Raw genomic sequence first — 13154 nt, forward strand, 5'->3', positions numbered from 1 at the left:
GGTAGCAGAGCTGTGGAGTCGGTACAAAAATCATCCGACTCCAACTAGCTAGCTCTTTCTAGCTCTTCAGGCGGTGCCCCTGCTGTCAGCCAATGCCAATCAAAAATGTTCCCAACTCCAGATAATCCATAGGACTTATTTAACTCCTCTACGCTTATACCGTGTTGATTTACTTGATTCCTCCAGCTGCCCTAGATATAAAAGGGATCACTGAGATCTTCTGCATAGGATGTGGAACTGCCCTCAACTGTGTAGATATTGGTCAGGTATCTTAAGGTGCCACTAACGATATAAATTGCTGAACGATCGTTTATGAGCAATTCTTCGTTTGAATGATCAGAAATGATCATTTGGGACCACTAATGGACAAACATCTCCTAACTAATCTGATCAGATGGACGGGATCGATCCAAAAAGAGAGAGTCAAGTTGTGAATATTGAGCATATTGACTTAATAACCAATGAGGTAGGATTTAGCAACAGATTGGGTAGTGGCACAAACAAGGGTCACCAACAAACAGGTAGCCGTAGTCAGTCAGACAGGCAAATGGACACTCACTCCGCCATCTCACCTCCACTCCCACTTCTACTGCACCTCCAGTCACACCCCCATTACTCCTCCGGTCACTCACCCATCACACCTCCAGTCACACGGCCATCACACACCACCAATCGCATTCCCATCACACCTCCAGTCACCCGCCATCACACCTCCAGTCATTCCCATCACACCTCCAGTTACATGGCCATCACACCACCAGTCACATTCCCATCACACCTCCAGTCACCTGCCCATCACACCTCCGGTCACCCGCCCATCACACCTCCAGTCACTCACCAATCATACCACCAGTCACATGCCCATCACACCTCCAGTCACCCACCCATCACACCTCCAGTCACTCACCCATCATACCACCAGTCACATGCCCATCACACCTCCAGTCACCCGCCCATCACACCTCCAGTCACTCACCCATCATACCACCAGTCACTAGCCCATCACACCTCCAATTACATGGCCATCACACCACCAGTCACCTTCCCATCACACATCCAGTTCACTCACTGACGGGTGCCCATCACACCTCCATTCACTCACCCATCATACCACCAGTCACATGCCTATCATACCTCCAGTCACTCCCCCATCGCACCTCCAGTCACTCCCCCATCACACCTCCAGTCGCTCCCCATCACAACTCCAGTCACATGCCCATCACACCTCCACTAACATCTTCATCACAACTCCAATCACACAACCATCACACCTCCAGTCAGACGCACAGTAATCACTCAGAGCTGGTTCACACTTGGCGCTTTTTCAGTGCTTTGCTGATTGCCTGCGATCAGCAAAGTGCTGCTACTAACGTATCCCTATGGATACAATCACACTGTGGCATTTGCCATTTCGATCAATCACAAACGTGCTGCATGTAACGTCTTTGGGGCGATTGCGCTGTGATTCTCGTTCTATTGACGAGAATTCATAAACGCAAATCGCATTGAAATAGCAAGATTTTGCTGCAAAATTGCGGTCACGGACCCAAACGGGGAGCGGTGGGCAAGCGCCCAGTGTGAGTAGATCTGCCGACACAATAGCCTACCCGTTGAATCTGCCTACATTCACTGAGGAATGCATAGGCAGGAGGGTTAAAGGTTAGGGTTAGGGAGGGGATAGTAAAGTCAATGGGATGTTGATTAGCTCGACGGTGTAAGTTAGTTCGTTGGAGCACCGGCACTAAAATGCTTACACTGATAGTGCATGTACTATTTGAGTGATGCGTAAACTGTATACCCTGACTTACAGAAACAGTGTAAGTGTGGTATGCAATCTACAGGTACGTTACACTTTTGTGTGAAGTGACCCCTTCTTTTTGCAGCAGTCCTGTGCACAATGCTAAAGGATGACACAGACAAGACAATATTTTTATGAATGGAGAGACTGAGCTTACACAGTCCACAAGGTGGAGCTGTGCCGACATTTATTCTTTAGCTGTTCTTAAAGGGAACCTAAACTGAGAGGGATATTGATGATTCCTTTTAAACAATACCAGTTGCCTAGCATCCTGCTGATCTCATTGGCTGGAGTAGTGGCTGAATCACACACCTGAAACAAGTATGCAGCTAATCCAATCTGACTCCAGTCTGAGCACCTGATTTGCATGCCTGTTGAGGGACTGTGGCTAAAAGTATTAGAGACACAGGATCAGCAGGCGAGTCAGGTAACTGGTATTATTTTAAAAGGAAAAATCCATATCCTTCTCAGTTTAGGTTCCCTTTAATGCTACCGCTGAAGTCTAGGCAAAGGCCCATAAAAATACAGCACAAATTCTGTATATATGAATTGTCTTACCTGCCAAAAAACTTGGTGAGGCTTCTTGCACACTACAAGCAATTCTGAATTTTTTTATACGATCCGATTTTTGATTCCGATTAAAAAAAGTACTGCATGCTGCTACGTTTTTTAATCGGAATCAAAAATCGGATTGTATACAAAATTGCATGTAGTGTGCAAGAAGCTAAGACCCTGTTCAGACTATGTGCGTCCCTAGCCGTTTTTCCAGAACGCGTATGGACAGACTTTACACATAGAAACGGCTACTAATGTTTTCTAATTGCCTCGTTCACATGTATGTGCCTGCGACGCATACATTTCTCATCCGCATTACTGCACGCAGTTCTGTGCGTCACGCACAGAAACGGACGCAATGAAAGTCTATGGATGCGTATCAAAAATGCATACTATTGCGTTTTTTGCGTATGTTTCCTTCTGAGCTCCCCATAATTCTTTTCTGTTTCCTGTGTGAAAAACACAACAGAAAATGCTGGCTGCGCGTGTCCTACAGCGCCCGCCCCCCACCCCACCCCGTGGCAGGAAGTGCACAGCGCATGCGTATGACATCACTACATCATGCACATAACATCATATGCATGCGCAGTGCGCTCCCAGCCACGGGTTCGTGCTGTAGGATGCGCACAGCCTGGCTAGCGTCTGCGCAGTAAGCCTGACTCTGGCGACTTAAAAGAGGATCCCGGAGGCTTACAGGTAGTCATCGGTTGGGTGGCTAGAGAGTAGAACGGGGGGAGCGGTGGGCATCAGGACAGGTGATAGTTTATGCCTGCTCCCCCTGTTTCTCTTCTTTTTTTTGTATATGGTATCTTTCAAAGAGACTCTGTAACAAATGTTTCAGCCTTAGTTCTTCTATCCTATTAGTTCCTATGCCTGTTCTAATGTGCTCTGGCTTACTGCAGTCTTTCCTAATTGCACTGTCTCTGTAATAAATCTTATCTCCTTTCCTCTGTCGTGTCTGTCGGGCTAAGGCTTGAATGTGTGGAATATGCAGGGCTGCTTGTGATTGGATAGAAGCGATACACACCCTCTGCAGGCCCCCTGCGCACTCTGTATGACTCACACACTCTGTTTATGTGAGCCTATCACAAGCTGGTTAGTTTGTTTGTAAACACTGCCTAAAACTGTTAATTACAAGCCAGGATTGCAGCAGAGAGTGGCAGAAACAGCACAGAGGGGCACAGGAGAAAATAAGCAATAGAATGTTATGCTTTTTAGTGTAAGAATATTAGAGTACAGATTATCTTTAAGAGGAACGAAGGAAGCCCCAGTTAAGTATAATTTCTTTTATTTTTTTTATTATTTTTGTCTCAGGCTTCCTTTCATTTAGAACATGGGGGGAATGCAGTATGTAATATACATACAGTACCTCCCAATTGTATAAGATGAGAAAGAGGAACACTTCGTAACACAAACATATTTAAGCAAAAGACACACCTATCACACCCCTAGTTTCATCACACTTCCAGGAATTTATGAGCAAAAAACATATGCACACTTCTCAGATCATGCTAATCTTCCTTTATATGAGCATTTAGAGATAAGCAAGGCAATCATTTGGAGATTAGATATAGAACCTGGCACATTATAGTAAGTGAACGCCTTTATTCATAAAGATCAGTACATTAGGCAAAGGGGACTTTAGAGGATGGAAGGAGGACAGGAGATTTTGTTCCGAAATACAGACGGTCACTCTAAATAGTGAGCAGGGGCATAGCAATATGGAATGCAGAGGTTGCAAATGGACAGGGGCCCTTGGGTCAGAGGGGCCCTCCCTCAACCGCAAGATTAGCTCTTCAATGGTGCTATGCTCAGGGCAACACTTCCATAGAGGCAAAGGGGGCAATTGCCCCAGGGCTTTAGAGCCTGTAGAGGCCCCCTTAGGTGCCCCTCCTCCCCTCCAGCTATGGTGACCCATGAGAGTGGGGCTCCTGTGTGTACACTCTATATAGGAAAATGAGGAGGTGAATCATTGGAACCCCAACAAAGGTTCTGAGGAGATATGGTGGACACCTAATGATGTTGTGTGACCCGGAGGGGGTGGGAGTATTGGATCAGACCTGGAAGCTGGCTCAGGGGCCCTTGTGGTGATTTATTTTGGAAGGGGTCATCAGGGACGGGCCCCAAGTTACAATTTTCCCCAGAGCCCCATTGCAGCTAGGACCAGCCCAGGCTATGATGGTAATGATTACGTCTATATACAGCATGCTTTGACTAGTGGTAATAATTATTAATCTCTTCCCCCTTCCCTGCTTACACCTCTCATACTGTGGATGTCCTTGCCAGGTTGTGTTGCACAATATAGATTGTTATGTATAGAATGCTTAGTGGGCCACACCGCTGTCAGTAAGGCAGGTTTATCAACACCAGCGCAAGAAGAACTGGAGTATGATAGAAACAGATGTGGAACATTTGGCCAATCAGAATCTTATATGCGGACATCTGCTCCATCTTTGCAGCAGTTCTGCTCTGGTTTGGTTTGTGCTGGTTTTGATGGATTTTCCCCAGTGTTTCCTGAATGTGTACAGACTGCCGGAACAGAGAAAGCTCAGCAGGCAGGGGCTCTCAGGACTTTATTTTAGTAGTACAAAATCAATGATGCATTATGACTGCATTATTTTTCAGCACGCAGTTTGGGACTGATTTAGCATATATATTTTATAAGTACGCTTATCCTTAATGTTTAAATACCGGCTTACTCAATGTTCCCTCTGGCTCCTAGCCACCTCCCTGTTTATCTTTTCCAATATGCCTGCACACTGCTTAAAGGAACACTATCACCAAAAAATTTAACATTTTAAATACATGAAAACACATTAAATGTAAATTTCTCCCAGAGTAAAATGTGCTATAAATTACTATTTGTTATAAACTGTTCTATATCGCCTGCCTTCGACACCATTAACTTCTTAGAGTTGCGTCTCACAGACTGTGAGATCACTTGACTCTCAATACAGCAAGAAGGAGATAGACTTTCTCAGGCTTCTTCAAGGTTTACGTTATTTATTCAAGAAACAGAAATACAGATAGACACAGTTCATCAGGGCAGCATGGTGGCGTAGTGGTTAGCTCTCTCGCCTTGCAGTGCTGGGTACCTGGTTCGAATCCCAGCCAGGGCACTATCTGCAAAGAGTTTGTATGTTCTCTCCATGTCTGCGTGGGTTTCCTCCGGGCACTCCGGTTTCCTCCCACATTCCAAAAACATACGGATAAGTTAATTGGCTCCCCCTAAAAAAAAAAAAATTGGCCCTAGACTACAGTACTTACACTACATAATATAGACATATGGCAATGGTAGGGATTAGAATGTGAGCTCCTTTGAGGGATAGTTAGTGACAAGATATATATATATATATATACACTGTACAGCGCTGCGTAATATGTCGGCGCTATATAAATACTAAATAATAATAATAATAATAATAATCATATCCTAGCCACGCCAATCTTCATGTTGCGTTACAAGCTTCTTGATTAGACTTCCTGCTGAAGTCAATCAGGTACCTTCTTCCTAACTACGTTACACTAGACTACCTATGTACAGCATACATTATATCAGATTACAGAAAGGAATTAACATACTTAGAGGTCCCAGTCAGCCTTGCGAGCTAGTGCGAAAGTAAGAAACAGAGTGAGCTCCCATAGCTCACTCAGCCTTTAATACCGACTAGGAAAGAGTTAAATATGACATCATCTTCGCCATCCCCTAGATCAGAGTATTGGTGGACCCACTCGTGGTGTCATCATACACACCTACTCGATTAATAGTCAATGAGGCATTTGACCTACATGCAGGAATGTGGATATTTACAAAACATGGCTGATGTTTATTGTTCTAGTGGCGGTACATGCCCAGGTCAGGGAGACCTGTGGCCTTGTCCATAGAACAGCTTCTTGGTATGTTCTAGTTCTGCTGACAGAACTGCAGATTTTCTCTCTAAGAGAAAATCCCCTTAAAGGGCAGGTCTGCTCATCAAGCCTTTTTGACTAACTCAGTCCAAATAACTGAGGCCTACTTAAATTATAACAATCCCCCGTAAAAAGGCTTGACCCGCAGATCCCAGCTTCTGAACCTCACCGTACCTGGTTTCTTTCCTTTATGTTTCACTTTTCGATGTTCGTGCTCACACAACTTCTCTGCTCTCGGCGGTTATCCCTGGAAGAGAGAGAGCAAGACCTCTTGGTCTTCCTGTAACCAGGCTCTCTGGGTAGGCCCTACTTCTAAATCCCTCTATACCACATGCTCAGCATTTGCGTCACTTGCGTATCACTCACACACTTGCATGACCACAGAAAAGTGAAACTCGTTTGTTTGTTACTCAATGGAGCAGTGCCAGGTGCCTTCTAAAAGAGCGCCTTTATACAATCAGCTCCATCACCGGTACTACTAAACCTATACCAGTAACCCTGTATATCCCTTAATTTAAAAATATTGGTTCATGAGATTGTTTATGAGGCACCAATCTCTTGACCAGGTTAATTTGTTTTACGTAATTTTAACACACAACCTCACCTGGATAATGATGCCTAAAGTTGTCATCCCCATCCAGACGACCAGTGGGTGTAGGAAGAACTTTGAACTGCAGAGGCCCAGTCCGAGTGTTCCTGGAACATCACCGGAAACCTTTTCCACCAGGTCAGACTGGAACTCACCTGCTTATTTTTGTGTTCTACCTCGTTAAGATCACCTGGATCATGGTGAAATCTTACCTCTAACTTAGTGTACTGTTTGTTTAACCGTTGTAACAAAGTGTGGTCGTCTTGGATCAAACCCTGTTCCCCTTTGTCCCATGTCATGTTCTCTTTTAGAACGGGAACTACCCGTGAAACTTTGACCTTAAGAGTTCTCTTAACAATTTGAGAAATAACGTCATCAAACCTGGATGACTGGATCCATATGGGATCTCCGCTCTCCCAATATGTTCCCCTTGACAGATCCCCCTTGTTGGAACAATTATGAAAATGTACCTTGAATGTGACCTTAGACATGATGCTAAAAAAACAAACCTTTTCTTCAGCCACCGGAACTGTCGGTTTGGCTTCAGGGTGGATCTTTTGAATGGTAGCCTCGCATTCTGCGTTATTGAGCCTGCAGGCTTCTTTACTAAATTTGACTTGCCCCGGCAAACACAGGTACCTCTGTGAGAATTGCCCGCATGAGGACAACTCTACTCGTTTCACCTCCCCGTCTAGCACCAAAAAAGATTGACCTCTCAGGTCATGGTGTAAGCACTGGCGTAACAATAGGGCCTACAGCCCCTGCACCCACGGGGGGGCCCGGCCCCCCTCCTGGGGCCCGCTCAGGGCCGTTTTGTGGGGGTTGGAGGGGACGCAGCATGAGGGGAAAGCCATGCAGCAATTCGGCGGGGAGGGGGGAAGGTCCCCCCCCCTCCCTCACCTCGGGGCTCTCCCCTCTGCGCTCCCCTCCGCCTTAAATCTAAGTCTGGGCAGTGTCTGGGCAGCGGCGGGCAATCTTCGGGTGATCCGGATAGTAGTTATCCGGATGACACCCAGTACTGCTGTGCTGTGCGGGCTGGGCGGAGGATCAAGCTTACCCTTCTGACGTCTTCTCCGGCCGTCCCTCGGCGCCTCCCACGATGCGTTCCACTCGGCGCTCACGTGACTTCAAACACTTCCTCCTTCCAGGAACTCCTTGCACAATAAAGATAATGCAATATAACAACGTAAATCATACATGCCTGATCCGCGGACACTTGGCAATTCATCAGCTTTTCCGCAACTGTTCTCCGCGAAACTGAATGGACACCGGAACTTTCTGGGGGGGCTCCCACTCCCCCCACAGCGGATCGACCTCTCGCAGCACGTTGCCAGCTGGCCATCAGAGGGTTCCTTCTGATCCAATGTAGGCTGTGAACTGCAGTGCACATGCAGTCAAAGTTAAACGTCCAAGAGTTTCGCCGCTGATTCCTCGAATTGCAGCCCGTGTGCTCGGCTCCCGCACACATCCCACACCACTTATCAGGTTGATAAGCTTTTCCAGTCCGCGTCTATTCCGCTTGTGTCGCTGTGGACTATCTTGAAAACTTCTTCGGCCCCCGGCCCCTGTCTGCTTGTTCTGCTAGACAGTGTTTAATCAGGGTTTAATCGGCACCATTGTTATAAACTGTTCTATATCACCTTGCTTCGACACCATTAACTTCTTACAGTTGCGTCTAACAAACTGTGAGATCACTTGACTCTCAACACAGCAAGCAGGAGATAGACTTTCCCAGGCTTCTTCAAGGTTTACGTTATTTATTCAAGAAACAGAAATACAGATAGACACAGTTCATCATATCCTAGCCTCGCCAATCTTCATGTTGCGTTACAAGCTTCTTGATTAGACTTCCTGCTGAAGTCAATCAGGTACCTTCTTCCTAACTACGTTACACTAGACTACCTATGTACAGCATACATTATATCAGATTACAGAAAGGAATTAACATACTTAGAGGTCCCAGTAAGCCTTGCGAGCTGGTGCGAAAGTAAGAAGCAGAGTGAGCTCCCATAGCTCACTTAGCCTTTAATACCGACTAGGAAAGAGTTAAATATGACATCATCTTCGCCATCCCCTACATCAGACTATTGGTGGACCCACTCGTGGTGTCATCATACACACCTACTCGATTAATAGTCAATGAGGCATTTGACCTACATGCAGGAATGTGGATATTTACAAAACATGGCTGATGTTTATTGTTCTAGTGGCGGTACATGCCCAGGTCAGGGAGACCTGTGGCCTTGTCCATAGAACAGCTTCTTGGTATGTTCTAGTTCTGCTGACAGAACTGCAGATTTTCTCTCTAAGAGAAAATCCCCTTAAAGGGCAGGTCTGCTCATCAAGCCTTTTTGACTGACTCAGTCCAAATAACTGAGGCCTACTTAAATTATAACACTATTCTGCTCTGTTGTTGTCAAATACAGTAGGAAGTAGAAATCTGACAGAACCTCCTCATGGGGGATTCTCTACTTCCAAAAGCACTCAGTGAGCGGCAGTTGCTCTGTCCAACTGCTAGAATAGTGTGCAAACAGGTGTGAGGAGGGAGACTGTATCTTTGTATAGATACTGAGAATCTCCCACCAATCACCCCCCGGCATGCTTAGGGCTGTTTTGGGGAGGGGGGGAGGAGGGTCGCAACATGATGAGAGAATTGGACATTGGTGGGGAGAGGGGAGAGTCCCCCCCCCTCACTATGGGCTCTCCCCTCTGCGCTCCCCTCCAGCATATATCACTGGCAGCAGGTGGCAGGTAGCAGGCAGGACACATACCTCCATCCACAGCGGAGGTCTCCGATCTCTAAGTGCTTCATGTTACTTCCTGTTTAAACAGGAAGTAGCGTCAGACACTTGGAGGAACCTCTGGCGGTGGAACGCAGGAAGGTGTGTGTTCCTGCCTGTTGCCAGTGATATATGCTGGAGGGGAGCGCAGAGGGCAAGGGCCTCTTGTTGTGACTTGTAATTACTTTTTCAGGAAAGCTGCACTGCATTTTATTGCCAGTCTGACTGCCTCATTTGCATAAATAAAGTATTAGTTGATTACCCCTTAAAGAATAGGATTGGTACTATATGTACCCATTCACTTCATCTTATTAGTTTAGGTACACTATTAAACCTTTGTCTCCAAGACTAAAGGTTCACATTTGCTAACTTTTGCTCCCTCCCCCCCCCATTTGCCCTAAAAGTAGTAAGTAGCCATGTGCCCCCATATAAAAGAATATCTATGTGGCTCGGGTAGAAGAATAAGGAATAGAATAAATAATAAAGTATAAAGAAGTTGGTACCCCACAGATCCAGAACTTAAATTGTAATGTAAGTGACATGATGAGATAGGCATGTGTATGTACAGTGCCAAGCTTACAAATAACTAGGCTGTGTTCCTTTTTTCTTTTTTTGTCTGAAAGAGTTAACCATTCAAGTCTGCAAGTGATAATTTCTCGCCAGTTGGGACCTCGTCAGACAATAGCCTAATGCTAGGTACTCACATGAAATAAAAGTCTTTGGAAAATGAAAGATACAGATTACCCAGCAAGGTGAACCAGAATTCCTATGAGTGTGTAAGGGGCTACAAAGGACCAAAAAGCCCTCAGTTTCAAAGACCAATTTTACCCCCTTCCATGTAGTATGAGAGCCATACCTACACAGTCTATTCTATTAAGCTGAGTTTACCCATCAGATGAAAATCTTTGCAAACTGAGGAATGTATCTGTCACATAGGTTTGTCAGGAAGGTTTGAAAGATTGATCTTTAAAGATGCCGTACGCATGCAAAAGATCAGTTCCTGCAAAATGCTTTCATATCTGGAGATCTCATACATACCCGTCATCTGCAGATCAGATCCACCAGGATGAATCTGAGAGATAAATATCTGTCGTCTGGCTCTTTTGAGGTCTTTTGTGAACTTTTTACAAAGCTTATCTGCAGATTTTCATCTTTGATCTTTCACTTTTCAAAGATTTATTTTGTGTGTACCCAGCTTAAAGGTGCCCATAGACTACGTCGATTTACCGCCGATATATAGCGGATTCGATCACTGTGATCGAACCTGCTGTGAAATCAATAACGCAAACCGATCAACCAATTTCCATCCGAAATCGATTCAGTCGATCTGTCCAGGAGGAAAATTTCACTTGATCGCCCGCGGGTTGTTAGCGTGTCGTTAGCGGCGTTTAATTTGGTGACGAAATACATCACCTGTTCGCTGGAGCGAGTCCCCTGGTCCGTGCTGTCCCGTTCTCCACCTGGTCTTCTTCTGCATCTCCTCTCCTCTTTTGCTCCCCATAGCAGTGGCCCGCAATGTCTCTCTGGCAGGTGCACTGTTGTCAGCATCTCAGCTAGGAAGAACTCATCCTCCCTCTAATCACTAATAATACCACTACTTGTAATATAATTGCATATAGGCAGTTTCTCTCAAGCATTTATCTTTATGTCCAGGCACCTGAGAAAGCCAAGAAAAGAAGTGTATTCAGGATGTTTCACATTAATGTTGGTGTTTGAATTCAGCTAGGCCTAGCAATAGGGGATGCAGAGGTTGCGACCGCACTGGGGGCCCCTGGACCAGAGGGGCCCATTCGTGGATCTCCTTTATCCATCTTATTAATCCATCTTATTTTCTTTTCTTTGGTGCTACGCTGGTAATGAACACCTCTATATGTCCATTGAATAGTAAGTGAAATTGTCTTTGGTAGGTTTTGGGGCTTCATATCAAAAGAGTGATTGGGGCCCCATGTAAAACTCGCATTGGGGCCCCAAGCATCTCAGCTATACCATGGAATTCAGCATAACGAATTTGGAACACCCGAATACTGCCAAACAACACATTTCAGCACCACTTCAGTACCGAACAGGTGGACAGGGTCAGGGGGAGTTCACTACTTGTGCTTCACAGTCCTTTTCACCTGACGTCAACACTTCCTCCTTCTGGCTTTCGGTGTGCATGGGCACTGTCCACTTGTTCAGTACTGAAATAGTGCGGAAGTGTGCTGTTCGGCGGGTGTTCCGAATTCATTTAGCTGAGCTGAACTCCAACACCAGCACTATATAACATCATTACAGATTGTTATGCCAATGCCCCCCCCCCCCCCCCCCCCTCCTTTCACAGACAAATGCACACACACCTCCCAATATTTTCTCAGTGGAAAGTTTCCAACATGGACAATCAATTTTAGGATGATCAGATGAGGATGTTGAGCCTAGAACAAAGAAGAAAGATGATGCAGCAAAGGAAACACTTTTCTTAAAGAAAAAAATCCAGCTGCGTAGCTGCAGCCATGACTTTTCCATCCACAGGGTCAATATTAACATCAACTAGATGACAAGAAATACAGTGCATGCTCAAAATAAATGCACATTACACCCACACTGCACAAGTCCAAACAATCTGGTACATTATACTACCGAATATAGGTTATGTGTTTGCTGATGAAAAAATGTTATCAAACGATGGAGCTTCTGGGATAGCTGTCAATCGTGTAGTACTAATAATCCTGTGGGGTTTTTTTGTATGGCACAGTGTTGTACTGCTTTTATTGCTGCAGGTGGCGCCATAAGTCCTGTTACTCAGACCAAAAGCTCTGCAGTCAACAGCAAAAGCAAAGTCAGATGAAAATAGACTATATAAGAAGGGAACGCTAAACAGTAGACAGACTCTGTGGGCTGTTTATATTAGCTGTAAAGAGCAGTCCAAGGTTTATGCCAGGGGTAGGGAACCTATGGCTCGGGAGCCAGATGTGGCGTTTTTGATGGCTGCATCTGGCTCACACTCACAGAGAAATTAGTGGGGGTTGATTCACTAAGCTACACTGCTCAAGCAGCGCAGCTTAGTGTGGCAGCGCAAGCAATTTTCATAGTAGGCACGCTACTGCTGTAGCACGCACTACTAACTTACTCGCGCTCTCCCCAAAACGAATGGCTTCTCCAATTGTCCCACTCTGAACCCTGTCAGGTCCAGTGACTTTGTAGGACGAGCAGGGCCGGATTTGTACTCTTTACTGCCCAAGGCCAATGTCACCAGCTGCCCCCCTTCAGTATAGGTAGCCAGATGACCCTTTCCCTCCAGTATAGGTAGCTAGATGACCCCCTCCAGTATATGTAGCCAGATGACCCCTCCCCTCTTTTCCTCAAGTATAGGTAGCCTGATGACCCCTTCTCCTCCCCCTCCAGCATAGGTAGCATATGACTCCCTTAATCCCTACCTTTCCCAATCCCCCCCCCCCCCCTACCTTTCAGTACAGCTTGCCTCCACACCGCAGCAGCCATCAGTGTCACTCACTTCTCTGCTTGTCTCCATTGCAGAAGCTTCCTC

The 13154-nt window shown here is 45.8% G+C and overlaps 1 protein-coding gene across 2 annotated transcripts in view; it reads left to right on the plus strand.

Annotated features, from left to right (window-relative positions):
• The window catches only part of KCNIP3 (potassium voltage-gated channel interacting protein 3), a 206795-nt gene that overhangs the window by 39219 nt on the left and 154422 nt on the right, over window positions 1-13154 (plus strand). The gene's annotated exons all lie outside the window — the stretch shown is intronic.

Source organism: Hyperolius riggenbachi, chromosome 3 (assembly GCF_040937935.1).
Source record: "Hyperolius riggenbachi isolate aHypRig1 chromosome 3, aHypRig1.pri, whole genome shotgun sequence".
NCBI classification, from domain to species: Eukaryota; Metazoa; Chordata; class Amphibia; order Anura; family Hyperoliidae; genus Hyperolius; species Hyperolius riggenbachi.